At 48.7% G+C, this 16,092-nt stretch overlaps 1 protein-coding gene across 2 annotated transcripts in view; it reads right to left on the reverse strand.

The window, feature by feature from the left end:
• SPECC1L (sperm antigen with calponin homology and coiled-coil domains 1 like) overlaps positions 1-16,092 on the reverse strand; it is a 480,979-nt gene that overhangs the window by 442,780 nt on the left and 22,107 nt on the right. The gene's annotated exons all lie outside the window — the stretch shown is intronic.

Raw genomic sequence — 16,092 nt, forward strand, 5'->3', positions numbered from 1 at the left:
AATGCCTTCGACCTGGTGCCATGGGCCAAATTGTGGCAAGTCTTACAGAGTCTGGGGGTTCCTGAGGAACTACTGACCCTCATAATGCGCCTCACGAACTTACTTTTGCTAAATTACGTTATCAAACCAAACCTAAAAATGAATAACATAACTCTCACAATAGCTCGCCTTACACTGTCACCCCATCATGTAAGCAGCCCTGTCAACCTAATTCAACAAATCAGGAGGGGCACATGAAAGTAACGCTACTCATGCAAGTACAAGTAATAACTTTACTGATGAGCTTGTAAAAAAGCAACATACAATATAATACAGCGATACAGAGCCAACAGTTATGAAACCGGAACTCAGATGCACAAACTAAAAACAGATTGGTGCTGGGGCATCAAAACTATTACACACACTAAAACAGTGAATTTAGGCAGAAACGCTGTGTAGCAAACTAATAATTTACATAAGGGAGTCAGGAGGGGGTGGCAAGAGACAAAAGATTGGGGTGAGGAAAGGGGGAGCAATATGGAGAGAATGAGGACGGAAACCGCAAACTGAGCATTTATCCCTAAAACTCTTACACATCACCACACAGTGATTGTGGCTGCACAACTTCAGTACATAAGGTTACCAGATGGATCCACGTCATCAGGGACATATTACTCCAGTCCAGTCTTTGCTTGTAGAAACCAATGTAATCTGGAAAGGTTGTCCGCTTGGGCTGAGGTGAACCAGATGCACTACTCTTAGAATGCATTGAGTTTTTCAATGACAGACAAGGGTTAGGAAACTGCGTCCATGATGGCGAGGAGACACAAAGGTGGAAAGGGGGAGCAGGAGAAGCGTGTTAGCATACGATGGCAGGAGGTAATACTTAAGCAAGCGACAAGGCTGCCCATCCTTCACTGACCATGACGGTCTACGGTGGGTCATCATTGTAGTACTTGCTAGGAAGGCAGGAGGGTAAACTCTCTCATTACAAGCTATAGAGCTCTGGTGAGGACCAAAATATTCACTCAAGATTTTTAGGCTGAATGTTGAGGTTATCGATTTGCAAACTGGGGCTTGGGGAAGAGATTAATTTCTCAAATAGTCACTCGAATACAAAGCAGTATTCAACCCACTGGGTGATCTCGGCAGCCTTACATGAGCTCAGTGCGCTCCTCAAGCCCATTAAAGAGTTGGACAAACCTGTTGAGCTTAAACACAGACACCTACCTGGCTGGACACGCACATACCACAGAGGAACGACTATTTAGAAGAATCTGCCCCAAATTAGAGCTATAAAGTGATCTAGAAACATCATCTGTGGGTCCACCACAATGTTCACTGGAGGAATCAGGGACAACACAATCCCACAGCTGGAAACATCAACCGGCTCGTTCCACCTATGAGGTAAATGATGAGACATTCTATGTGCTCACACACCCCAGCAGCAAGTGTCTCGCTCTAATCACAACAGTACTTACAGGCTACAAACAGAACCTCGTTTCCCGACAGCTGACATCATCCTGGCACTGCGCGGCTTAGAACACAATCTTTAACGAAGGTACACAACTCCAGTGAGTCCAGTGGGGAGATGGTGGCCTGTAGTGGTCGGACTTGAGGCGCGGCATCCATGGGCACTTTAGTGCCTTCCATGAGGCACGAATGCCAATATATAGATTATTCACACTGTGCCAGTCATTAGGAACTGCACCTTGTGACAAGAGGTTGGTGGCAAGCAACCACCACTGGGGCAACAGGTCTAACAAGGGGACGGACCGGGCCAATAAGCGCAATATGGTCGGATTTGCGACATGCCATGGATAACTCACCTTGCTGTTCTGGCGTGAGCTCTGTGGCGTATCAGTGAAAAGATTCACTGTTTTATAAAAGAAATATACAATATTTAGAAAACGCACTGTGCGTGACTCTCTCTGTGTCCACGAATAACACACAAATGCTGAATTTTCTCTGGCGTAGCCGATACTCACAGAGTACTACTTTGTCGCCTGTCAGCACCAGGCCTTTTTGAATTTTACTGTTCTTTCACCTCACCTTCTGGAAGCAGTTTACCAGATTCATAAAGCTCTTCTCGAAAAATAATGGAAAAATAATTGGCTAATGTTCCTCCATTCTTCCCTCACACACCCACGCCCATTCTCCACACTCTTTCATAAACCAGTTTTTAAGTATAAGCTAAGTATTAGTTTAATTAGAATTGCATAAGCATTACAAGCCAGCACAATAAAGTTATATAATACTATCATCAGCTATTATAAACTCTTACATTGAAAGGATGTATAATGTGTTTTTATTGGGGTTTATATAGCTTTATTGCCGGCCTAGTGTTTAAAAGAAATATAATAATAGAAAAAAGTACTTATAGGAATTTTTTGCCAGGAACATTCAATCAGCCCTCTTAATCCATTGGTGTGTTCAAATGTCATTCACCGCTGGCTTCTGCCGATGACTCCAAACAGCGTATGGCAATAGGTCAACCCACTTTAGCCACTGGCTCTCTCTGCTATGAGTGACAGTATTTTACTTATGCACATCCACCTAAAATGCAGTCCACTTTAGTGTCTGGGCTGGATGGCCAATTCTGCTTTCATTTCATATTTTATTATTTTTTAGGGTATGGCATTTTTTTACAAACGTATGCACATCACATTTAGATTACATTTTATTGTATATGTCTACAAAAAATAATGAATAAAAACATTGAAGGATTATTAAGGCCAGACATATTGCCTTTGCCAATGTTTGCTCCCTTTATGTTTGCTCCCTTTATGTTACATTGTCTGCATTTTTGCAGAGAATATTCTGGCACTGGTATTGCCCAGTGGAGTTTACAAAGCCAATGAATTCTAAAGTGGTTCCAGGGCTTGTGTAAGTGTTCACAGTGCTCGCAGGCAGGTCGCTCCCCACGCCACCACACGGCCGGCAGCTGCCTCGTACCAGCTCCCTGCCGCCCGACTGTTTTCCTGCCGTTTCCTGCTCCTTCCCGCCGCTGCGTCCCTGCGGCCCCGTACCCCTGCTCCGCATTGGCCACCCCGCTCCCGCCTCACAGCTGCTCCTCGCTCCCTATCCCCCTCTTATGGAGGCTGCGCAGCAGACGTGCGCAGCGGGCGTGCCGCAGGGGCGCCAAAGGCAAGCCCGTCTGCGCCGGTCCACGCCTGGACCACGCCCAGCGCCACAACCCCTGGACCCCGCGAACGCCACAACACCAGACTCCGCTACGATGCCAGCACCCTCTACGCACTCAACGCCGGCCGAAACCACACCTGCTTCCAAGCTGCCCCAAAACGGACTCACTGACCTTTCTCCTGCCACACCTGCAGCTTCACCTGAGACAGAGTCACCAAACCTCCAAGGACTGGACCCAACCACCTCCGCTGCATACTCCTAAAACACCCGCTCCGCACGCAAATACGACGTCGAGCTCTGGGATCTGCTCGACACCTCCGCCCCAGACGTGGCCTTCCTGACCGAGACTTGGTGGAACGACTCCTCGGCGCCCGACATCGCCATAGCCATCCCGGGCGGCTATAAGATCACCCGCAAGGGATCGCGCCAACGGAATCGGAGAAGGAATAGCCATCGTCGACCCTCAAGGTCGCCACCCACGCAGACGACACCCTCAACACCGCCGAACACCTGCACTTCCGGATCCACACCGACCCCAACACCACCCTCAGAGGAACACTCATCTATAGACCCTCCAGACTCCGAGCTCAATTCAGTGACTCCATCACCGACCTCGCCAGCACCCACGCACTCGCCTCCACGGACTACATCCTCCTCGGGGACCTGAATTTCCACCTCGAGAACAACAACGATGCCAACTCCGCCACCCTGATCGACAACCTCGCTAACCTCTGCCTCAGACAACTCATCAGCGCACCCACCCACGCTGCTGGCCACACGCTGCACCCAGTCTTCTCCACAGGCACCCACGTCACCTTCGACCACACCACCGAACTCCACTGGACCAACCACTGCTGCATCCATTTCACCTTCTATAATCCAACCACGCACCACCGCACCTAACAGCTACCTCTCCGCTGCTGGAGCAAAGTCACCGAAGACCAGCTGATCACCACCCTCGCCCAAAACCCACCCACCAACCCCACCAACTCAGACACTGCAGCCCGCAACCTCAGACAGTGGATCGACGACTGCGCCAACACCCTCGCCCCACTCAAGAAACCCTCCAACAACCACGCCAGCAAGAGAGCCACCTGGTTCACAGACGAGCTGCAGACCTCCAAACACGCATGCCGGAAACTGGAAAAGATATGGCTCCACGAACGCACTCCGGACAACCACGCAGCCCACAAGGACGCCACCCGCAGATATCACCACATCATCAGATTAGCCAAGAGATCCTCCTTCAAAGACCCCCTGGATAACAACGCACATGACAGCAAAGAGCGTTTCAGCATCGTAAAGGAACTCTCCAACCCCAGCGATAACGACATACCGCCCTCACAAGAACTGTGCAACTCACTGGCCATCTTCTTCCACTGCAAGATCGCTGACATCCATGAAAGCTTCAACACCATGACCCCACATCCCCTGTGAACACCACCAGCGCCAACCGCCTGACCTCCTGGTCCAACGTCAACCACGACGAGCCACGCAAGGTCATGAACTCCATCCACTCAGGATCTCCGTCTGACCCGTGCCCACACCACGTATTCAACAATGCAGACGCTGCCATCGCACCCAAACTACAGAAGGTCATCAACATCTCCTTCGAAACAGCGACATTCCCGGAAAGCTGGAAACACGCTGAAATCAACGCCCTGCTCAAGAAGCCCAAGGCGGACCCCAAGGACCTCAAGAACTTCCGGCCCATCTCCCTGCTTCCGTTCCCAGCGAAGGTCATCGAGAAAATCGTCAACTTGCAACTGGCCCGCCACCTGGAAAACAACAACATCTTGGACCCGTCCCAGTCTGGGTTCAGACAAAACCACAGCACCGAGACAGCCCTCCTCGCCGCCACAGACGACATCAGGCGCCAACTAGACAACTGCGAAACATCTGCCCTCATTCCCCTGGACCTGTCAGCCGCCTTCGACACAGTCTGCCATCGCACTCTAAAGAGACGCCTCCTAGAAGCCGGAATACAAAAGAAGGCCCTTGACTGGACCTCGTCCTTCCTCTCCGGCAGAACCCAGAGCGTCCGCCTCCCGCCCTTCCGATCCGAGGCCACCGACATCATCTGCGGCATCCCCCAGGGCTCATCCCTCAGCCCGACGCTGTTCAACGTCTACATGGCCCCCCGTGCACAAGTGGCCCGCCAACACGACCTCAATATCATCTCCTACGCTGACGACACCCAGCTCATCCTCTCCCTCACCAAGGACCCGAACACCGCCAAAACCAACCTCTATGAGGGAATGAAGGCCTTCACCCACTGGATGAGGAACAGCCGTCTGAAGCTGAACTCGGACAAGACGGAGGTACTCATCCTCGGACCCACCCCCTCAGCTTGGGACGACTCATGGTAGACGAACAAACTGGGAACAGCACCGACACCCACTGACCATACACACAACCTAGGATTCATCCTCGACTCTTTCCTCTCCATGTCTAAACAAGTCAACGCCCTCTCCTCCTCCTGCTACAACACCCTCTGCATGCTCCGCAGGATCTACAAGTGGATCCCGACCGAAACAAGAAGAATGGTGACACAGGCCCTGGTCAGCAGCAGACTAGACTACGGCAACGCACTCTACGCAGGAATCCCAGCCAAACACATACGACGACTACAACGCATCCAAAACCTCTCCGCACCCACGCACACAAAGCACTCCACAACGCCGGACCAGCGTACCTGAACAGCAGACTCAGCTTCTACACCCCCACTTGCCAGCTCCGCTCCGCCAGCCTCGCCCTCGCTGCTGTTCCCCGCATCCAACGAACAACCTCCGGCGGCAGATCCTTCTCCTACCTCACCGCCAAGACCTGGAACACCTTCCCTACCCACCTACGGCAGACCCAAGACCTACTCGCCTTCAGAAGATTCCTCAAGACATGGCTCTTCGAGCAGCAGCAGCAGCACCCCCTCACCTCAGCGCCTTGAGACCCTCACGGGTAAGTAGCTCGCTTCACAAGTACTCTGATTGATGATGCGTTATAGGGGGTTGTGGGGGGCCACTAGGGATTTTCGTGTCTATAGTATGTACAATAGCTCTCTTTTCACTGAGAAGAGGAGCAGGCACAATGAGAGAGAAAAAAAGAGAGCGTTGTTGGATTGAGAGGCAAACCACTATATTGTATTGTAATTGCATTTATATAGCGCTTACTACCCCTGACGAGGCTTTGAAGCACTTTTTCGGCAAGTAGCACGCTACTCCGGGACCCATAGTGGATTAGTGTTGAATAAGTATAGTGAAACATGCAAGTACATTTTAAGTGGTGGATAGGTTAGTCAGTCATTTGGATTTGGAATGATAGCAGAAGGGTAGAGGAGGAAAAAAGGTTTGTATTGATATAGCGCTTGTTACCCCTGATGGGGTGTTGAAGTACGCTATTCAGGAAGCCCATAAAGGATTAGTGGTGAATTAATATTGTGAAATATGAAAATAATTTCAGTAATGGATATTAGTCAGTTATTTGGAGTGAGAAGGATAGCGGAGGGATAAAAGGTTTGCATTCATATAGCACTTGCTACCCCTGATGGATGTTGAAGCGCTTTTCTGGCGAGTAGCACACCACTCCGGTACCCATAAAGGATTAGTGTTGAAAATTAGTACAGTAAAAGATGAGGTAATTTGAGTAGTGGATATGTTATTCAGTTATTTGGGTAGAGAAGGGTAGGTGGCGGGATAGTGAAGGGAAAGAGGTTTGTATTTATATAGCACTTGCTACCCCTGATGGGGTTTTGAAGCGCAAGTAGCACGCTACTCTGGAACCCATCAGGATTAGTGTTGAATCAGTATGGTGAAATATGAAAGTAATTTTAGTGGTGGATATGTTAGTCAGTTATTTGGATTGAGAAGGGTTGGGGAGGGGTATTAAAGAGGGAAGTGTTTAGAAAGGTTTGTTTTGGGGTAATCGGTATAGTAAAAGAGGTGTCAGATGATGCAAGGAGGGGTAAAGTAGGAGAGAGTCTAGAAAGGGTTCTTTTTGGGATCATAGTAGTGGTATGAGGTTTGGGATAAATTAGAGAGTGGATGTAGAGGATGTATTGATAGATGTATAGGATGAGAGATAGGGTAGTGCATTGGAAAGAGTAGTGGAAAGAAGTTTGAGATGAGTCAGAAGGTTAGGCTAGAAAATATATTGAGCGAAGTATAGGCTGAGAAATAGGGAAGTGCGTTGGAAATGTTAAATTAGAAGAAAGTGATAAATATATAGATCCATAAGTACATTGAAAGTATATAGATGCATTAAGGAGGTATGTATATTGGGCAGCATTTCTGGCCCTGGTCAGTCTCGAATAGGCTCAAACAGGCAACTGCCCTTGTCCTCTCTGCCCTTTCAGATTTTTTCCACACCTTCTAGAACTGTTCCTCCCATTTGTAATCCACAGGCGCAGAACCTTTTAGCTAATCAAAACCCAACAAAATAACACCAGAACTTTATGACCAATCCGATTGGCTGAAATGAGCACAGCAGTCATTAAATGACATGTGACATCGTGCAATGGTTCGCACATAAATCTCTGCGAGAGGACGGAAATAACAAAAGTGAAGGAATGCCCGTCAGATGTTTGCAGAACAGGACGTTCGCCTACGCCTTGTTTACATTTCTGTTCCATAGGAATGCTGTAGACACCAAGCGATATTTTAGTCCTCTTTCGGATCCTTTCACAGTGGCTGCCACCAGATTCAGGCCCTGTGGCACAAATGCGGCCTGAAAACACAACTTCTGTGGTTCTGATTGATCTATTTGCCCTCCTTTGAAGCTGCCATCTCACCAATTCGCAGGAGCAAACTAAGGCAGGACAGCGGACCACAGAGGCGTGAAGTGTCACGGTTGGAGGTCGAACAGGAGCGCCAATCAAGGCCTAAGTGAAGACAACACTGTCTCTGCCCACTGATCCCACAAACAGCGCTGACACGCACTGGATGGAGAGCTGATACCGAGATCAAGTCTCACTTAGAGGTGTCGAGTTTTTTTTGTTCATTTTCTTTGCTCTTTCTCAAACTTGCAACGCGTTCTCAGTTATACGTCTTGTAAAGGTTTTTTTTTTTACATAACAGGGTAATTTCAAGGCACAGTGAGATCATTTTCCACCTTAATCGAAACCAGCTAAGTCAGAAACTGTGAAGATTTTTTTGTCTGCGCGAGACTGCCTCGAGCAGAGCTTTTCCAAGCGCAGGAGAAGAGCGCGAAGTGTTCTCTGCAAAGTGTTACATTCATAATTTTGACACAGCTGAAGCAAAGCGAAAACGTTTGCATATTTAGCAATTTTTTATCACAGAAATAAATAATCCACAAAAACCACACGCCCCGATTCCCACTACACATGCACAGGCCTGGCGCCCAGAGAGGTTGTTCACAGCACAATGCTCGTTTTTGGAGGCGTGGAGGCATGCATCCTCACCCCTAGTGCTACGAGGGGTTCTCTCATCCTTCACAGCACAATGCGGCTGTTCGCAGTTAGGCCCGAACCGCTTGCGTCCTTAATATTAAAGGAACGTAACCTCATTTTAGACCTGACAGTGAAGAGTAGGTAATGCTGAGACACATGCCAGTCCTCCCATTCGAAGGGCGCCACCTCCTGCTCTCCCTGATGTCAGATGAGCAGACAGCTTACACTGTGAGAACCGGTACTGCCAGCCCCGGCAGCCGGGAACCCCTGCAAGGTGTGCAACCCTGTAAGCGGGCACAAAGTATTTGTGGCAAGCTGCGAGCGAGAAGGAAAGCCCCTTCAACACGCCCCTTTCCTTGCGACTCACAAGAGTTGAAAAGATATATTTTGCGATCGTAATGACAAATACATGTCCGGGTCACTTCTGCGCACTGCGGCTTTACGTGCGGGTCACACATAGAACCCTTGTTTAGGTCAGTAGGTTGAGCGCCCGCTGCAGAAGTCTGCTGGTTACAGATCCAAATCCCGCCAGGGCCGAGTCAGGCGTTCATCCTCTCGAGGCTCTTTGAATGTTATTACAGAGCCCAGAGTATATTATGTTTGGATTGTGCGCTACATACATGGACAATATTACAAAACCATAATTTCAGACCGAACGTAGACGAATATTCATTCAAGAGCCTAAGAGTTCCATACAAGCATGAAAAAACAGAACAGGTTTTTTTGTGCCGTGAACCCCAGTAGAGCCCGCCATTCTGGACTCAGCTCTTATTTCCATACCCCAACAGTCATTGGTTGGGCGAGTGCAGCTGGCACGACAAAGGATCTATTCCCAGCGCCCCGGGTGTGGATCATGACACCACCCGTCCCACGCGGGACTGGAGTCTGCAACAAGGTGTGTGCTAAATAAACTACCCGCCCTCTTGGCGGGCACAGGTGCCAAGGCGCAGCAGGTACGGGTTGTTTGATGGGACGGAGTTCACACAAGACGGGACCAGGCCGGAGCTGCTGAAACACCGGGCACTGAGGCACACGCTTCTATTTCCTTATTACAGGGGCTTCTATAATGCGGACAACGCCCGGAGACAGAGTAAGAGCAGGCCACAGACAGTGTGGTCCTATAACACAGCATCCCTCCGGGCAATATCCACACTCAGCTTATCCCTCAATGCAATAATGGGGGTAACGTATGGACACACATCTTCTGGTCAAGGACTCCCATTAGGATTCACCTAGGGAAGGCACACGGGAAAAGTCAGGATTAACAGCAGCCCACGCTGGCCTCATGCTTCAAGCAAGCGCAGGACTTCTGATGACACGCCCATTCAATGTTTGGCCTCTCTCCAGAGGATCACTTCTGGGGACTAATTGTGAAGCTGGGGTTGAAGGGAAAACAAGGGATGAGGGAACATGCGTGACAGTGCCAACAAAGAGTACAGTAAGGAGCCCAGTCATGCTGTGGGGCGGGGAGGGAGGCTGCACCTGTTCTCAGCACGGAGGGTGAGCCGGCAGGTGGGTGGAGGCGTGAGTAAGAGCCGCACATCCTCGGTGGTGAGAGGGTGCGTGGACCCGTTCCCATGTTAGCACTGAGGTCCGTGTCACACAGGCGCCATCCTTCCCCCTCAGAGAGAAGGCACCCCAGGAGAGGGCGGAAAGGCTGAGCCAGGCACTGGGACTGGCAGGAAGAGCTTGCACCCTACACAGGGGTGCTCCGACGCCTAGAACATTCCATCCCTACGCACAGCTCGCAGCCCCGGCCCTTGATTAAGGACTCACCACTGCACCACCTCTGAGATACGAGATGCAAGAGGTCCGTGCAGCCCATTCACCGAGACGCCAAGGGTGGCGGGAGCGCCATCATAAACCTTTCACCGCCGATGACATCACAGGATTGACCTCCATGTCCGCCCTTAGGCCTGGAGGAGCACACTTACCCTTTTCAGTTCATAGGTGGGGACGTAGGGAGAAACGCAGAGAGGACTTTAAGTGAGGGTAGTGCCAGGAGGAGTACCAAAGGACTAGACAGAGTTAATAGCTAACCACCCCCATATGCCCTCTATTGGTGTCCACGCCAAGAGACCGAGCTACCGTGCCGCGTTACCCAGTGTAACGTTGGACACTCTATTAACAGGTTACTATTTAACATGAAATGATGACCGGCCAGACATGATGGGAATCTGTGTGGTCAGGCAGAACAATGATGTAGTGCAGAAAGGACTAGGAAGAGACCAGCACATGTTGAATGTCTGGTCCGCGCACTGTGGTCCTTACCCCCGCCGATAGACGGCCTTCTGGCACTGGGAGGGGCCCAATCACGGTAGCAGCGGCCACCAACAGGGCTTTTGCAAGGAGGACAGACCTATATGGAAGCAGCAGCTAGAAAGGAAAACCAGAGGCAACCAAAAAACAAGCTAGACTGGCACAGCCATGACAGAAGCCAAAGGTGAGACAGAGGCTGACGAGAAGAAGCACAGATCCACCAACAGAGTGCTGGAAAGGGCTAGTGGGCTCAGGTGAAGAACGTCTGGCGACCACCAAGTCACGGAATGAGTATGGAGTGTGCTACGGACCAATGCTACCGGGCATTATAATTGTATTCATGCAGCGCATACTACTCCTGAGGAAGCGTCGAAGCGCCTTTCAGCGAGTAGGTATCAATGTTGATAGTTAGAAGGACTGCATAACCGCTCACCAGCCAAGACAACGAAGAGTTGTGAGATGGATACTGAGTACCTCGAGGAAGATGACAGTTTCATGTGAGGGACAGACTGTCAGGGCTCCAGGGCAGATCATAAGTTCAAGGGAGGGAAGACAGCCAGCACTCCAGGGCAGATCACAAATTCAGGTGATGGATAGGCAGTCAGTGTTCAGGGGAGATCACATGCTCCTGTGAGGGATCGACAGGCAGCACTCCAGGACAGATCAAAGGTGCAGGTGAGGGATAGACAATCAGCATTCCGGGGCAGATCACAAGTTCAGGTGAGGGATAGACCATTAGGGCTGCAGGGAATATCACAGGTTCAGGTGAGGGACAAACAGTCAAGGCTCCAGGGAAGATCAAAGGTTCTGGTGAGGGACAGACAGCTCTCCGGGGTAGATCACAGGTTCAGGTGAGGGACAGACAGCTCTCCGGGGCAGATCACAGGTTCAGGTGAGGGATAGATAGTCAGCGCTCCAGGCCAGATCAGAGGTTCACAAGTAGATCAGGACAAATTAATAATTTGCGGAAAAAAATCCAATATACAGTTCCTTTGGAGAGTTTTTTATGTTGTATGACTCTTATCCGAATTTCAGAGAACCAATACAGAAAGGTGACAGCTAACACGTGTTTCGCCACCTTTACATGGCCATCCGGCCTGGGTCTTCCTCAAGGCGTGGTCGGAATAGTTAGGACTCAAATAGGTCCCGTTCTGCAAGTTCGTCAATCAGTTCTCGTAATCACAGCGTAGTGCCTGGTGCGAGTTCTTCGTATCTGTCGGCATCAGATCCAGGGCAGATCACAGGTTCAGGTAAGGGACAGAGAGTCAGGGCTCTGGGGCAGATCACAGGTTCAGGAGAGGGACAGACTGTGCTCCGGGGCAGATCACAGGTTCAGGTGAGGGATAGACAGTCAGAGCTCCAGGGAAGATCACAGGTTCAGGTGAGGGATAGGCAGTCAGCGCTCCAGAGAAGATAACAGGTTCAGGTAAGGGATAGACAGTCGGCGTTCCAGGGCAGATGACAGGTTCAGGTGAAAGATGGACGTTGGATGCCTCGTGTTAGATCACAGGTTCAGGTGAGGGACAGACAGCCAGCACCCCAGAGCAGATGACAGGTTCAGGTGAGGGATAGACAGCCAGCACTCCAGGCTAGATCACAAGTTCAGATGAGAGATGTAGAACAGGTGTTCCAGGGCAGATCACAGCTCCAGAAAAAGACTGTCAGTGACTGCTCTAGGGATATTCACAGGCTCAAGTGAAAGTCGGACAGTGACTGCTTGAGCTGATTGCATGCTCAAGTAAAGGATAATGCTCCAGTCCAGATCACAGATTCAGGGGAGGAATGTACAACAGGTGCTCCAGGAGAAAGATGGGCAGTTAGTGTTCCAGACAAGTTCAAAGAGTGATTCAGGGCAGATCACATGCCCAGGTGAACAAAGGGCACGAAAAGCACCAAGTCAAATCACAGGTTCTGGTGAGAGATAAGACAGTCAGCTCTCCAGCCGGAAGGATGTACAACAGGTGCTCCATGGCTCATCACAGGCGATGGAGGCAATCATTGATGCAGGCCAGATCACAGGTTCACAGGAGGGAATTACAATGGGAGCTTCAAGGCAAATCAATGGCTGAGGTGAAAGATGGACAACGAGTGTCACAGGGCAGATGACAAGTTCCGGTTACAGACAGCACTCCAGGCCTGATCGCAGGTTCAGCTGAAATACAGCTAGTGCTTCAGGGAAGATGATAGGCTCAGGTGAGGGATAGACATTCAGTGCTCCAGACAAGATCACTGATACAGGGGAAGTATGTACCGCGGATGCTTCAGGCCAGATTAAAGATTCAGATGAGGGGAGGACAGTGACTGCTCCAGTGCAGATCAAAAGTTTAAGGTGAGAGATGGACATTGCATGCCTAGCACAGAACAGGTTCAGGTCAGTGATAGACAAGGGGTGCTCAACGCCAGATCACAGATTCGGGTGAGAAGTGGACAGTGAATACTTCATGGGCAGATCACAGGCGAGTAACGGACGGGAAGACACGGTGAATCAGCACTGATCCCTTGGGTCATCGTGGTACCATATCCCCCCTTTTTTTGCTCTCATATTACAGGCCGAGTGCTTCAGCTCACATCACATGCTGTAATAAGGGATGTGAAAGAAGTGTTAGGGTACAGATCACAGGTGCAGGTCAGGAATGAACTATCGGTGCGTCAGTGCAAATAACCAGTAGAGATGACAGAGGGATAGAAGTGCTTCAGCACAGGTTGAGGCAAGTTATGAGCTGAGAGTGATTTAGCGTAGACTCAGAAGAGGCATGAACGGCGCATACTTCAGTACAGTTTATAAATTGCTTTTTAGTGACAAAAGAATGAACAGAGAAGTTTCAGCAACGATCACAGGCTGAAATAAGTGATGAACAGCAAGCACTTCTAGTGAGAAATGGCATCATCTTAAATATTACCACACAGGAGGATAAGCAAGCTAATTTTAACATACAAGTAAATAATAAACTTTGAGCGGACCAACCTTAATGGATACAGAAATGAAATCCAAGTCACAAGATGACATTCAGTCCTTGAGAAAATCACAAATGACAGGATACGCAATTGTATAACGGGAATATCAATCAGACGAGTCATATACGACCTCTTTGTGTCAATCTTAAAAAGTACATACATAATTGATAATAACAACCGAATCGTCAAAAAATAGCTTTGAGTGTGCTCTTGGGTGTGTGGGGGTCAATAATAATGATAAAGAATAGGTTGATTTACGATGCTTGAACTGATAAAAACGACTGGCCATTTTAGAGAAAATGTTAGTTGATTAATTGTGCGGTTTCTGAAAAGCCTAAAATCTTTTTCGACATTTAGAACAGCATTATCGATGGAGAAAAATACTTTAAAACTATTTATTGTTTATTTCTGTGATTAATTGGACAATTTCTGAAGATGGGATTGAGTATGAACTTTGGTATGTCAATCTGGGACAATAATGGTGAAACAGAATAGCTTGATGCCCTATCTGATCGGACATCTTTGGTTGCCACTCTTGCTGTACATTTTAGTTTAGTTAATTTCTGTGGACACTGATTGTTTCAGCGCATATCACTGAAGCAATTATGGCTAGACACTGTGTGCCTCAACAGAGGTCACAAATTCTGGAGTTAGATGGCCAATGGAAGTTGGAATCACAAACAACTTAAGTACACTTGTCAAATAAATGGCATATACCCACGGGCATCATATGGGCATTGCTTTGTTGTTTCTCAGCCAAGTTAGCTCTATACAAGTGTAACCACATGCAAAGTCTAAACGGAACTGCATGAACTGATTGACACTAAAGACAGAATCAAATGGAGAACGCTCGAGAAAACAGCAGAGAAAAAAATGCAAACTTATGGAAATTAGACATTGAACAGATCAGTGTCCTTGGTTCATACACCCAAAGCGAGTGGGGGCCGAAAACATTGCCAGGGGGTCCTTCAGTATTGGGTCTGTATCACCAAAGTCAACCTACTTCCATTAGTAAATTAAAACACACTACAGACTAACCCCCCCAAAAAGGTCTGGTTTTATATAAATCCTATCCATACTTAAGCACTACGAGAAAGCAATTTAACAGTGAAAAGGACAGAGCAAGCAAGATCAGTGCCATTTCATTGGCACCGAAACTGTACCATCATAGACAGTAGTCGCAATTAATAGCATACACAATTCACTGATGCAAAATGATGAGTTTTATTTTGCATAATCCATCCAATGATGAATCACAAGACAATATTCTAAACCTTTTTCATTTACCAATAGCCACGAGATTGCGCTTCTCAACCAGAATCCCATTGTGCTCTATTTCAGCAGATCACTCTTATATAAGATCATGTCTCTTTCCTCAGCAGCTCTTTCATCCCCATTGACACTCTTCAAATGTGGACCTTTTACACAAACCTCTCTCTATTCAATACAGGTTCCCAGATGGTCTTTCCAGGTTACATGTCTCTGGCCCGTCTACACCACAATACCACATGCTCAACCAAATCACCAATGCTTAACATTACTCATGATTACCTTCCTAACCAGACCCGCTGTTCACGCTCTTAACTAGATACTGAGAGCTTCCCTCGCAATAGGTTCCTGGTGTAATTCAACAAGGTTTCTGATCTAGCTTCTTCCTCCAGGCTGTTAACTAGAGTTAACCAAGTTCGGTCCCCCTTTTCAAATGGTCTTTATTCCTCATTCCTGGCATCTTTAGTGTCCGCCGGATACGTTCTCAGATATAACATTTCACTGCTTTACACACTATTCTAGCCTCATATGGCGCTCTGTTAACTCTCAAGAGATTGTCTATGTCTAATCATGGCTCTGGAGCAGTACATTCCAATATCACTCCTAGTCCAGATGTTCACACAACTCCTGCGTGAGGTCCCCTGAAACAGATCAACTGGACTTTCCTGTACAACAGCCATGGCATACCCAGATAACTTGGTGGGTCTCCTGTACCTGACAATCTGCTGCCCCTCATACATCAGCTTCTCAGGAATACGGCGATATCTCGCCGGATGTCTCACACCAGATCGAAGATCCAAATTGTACTCTTTACCAGGTCTGTGAGGCCATCAATTATTTCAGATCCCTGTTTCGCTCTCCTAAAGCAGAATCCCAGGCTTTTCTCCCGTATCACATATCTTACCCCGTCCCTCCTCATGCACCCGAAAGATCGGTGTGTATCTCCTGTGCATAAACCCCTGTACACCGGACTGTGGGTCTCTTCGGTGCCACATATATTTGTCTCTCTCTTCTGTCACTAACTCTGATCTCTCTCCTACCACAAATGATGGCGTCTCCCCAGTACATTCTTGCATCTCTGGGGT

Source organism: Lissotriton vulgaris, chromosome 11, assembly GCF_964263255.1.
Source record: "Lissotriton vulgaris chromosome 11, aLisVul1.2, whole genome shotgun sequence".
In the NCBI taxonomy this organism is placed as follows: Eukaryota; Metazoa; Chordata; class Amphibia; order Caudata; family Salamandridae; genus Lissotriton; species Lissotriton vulgaris.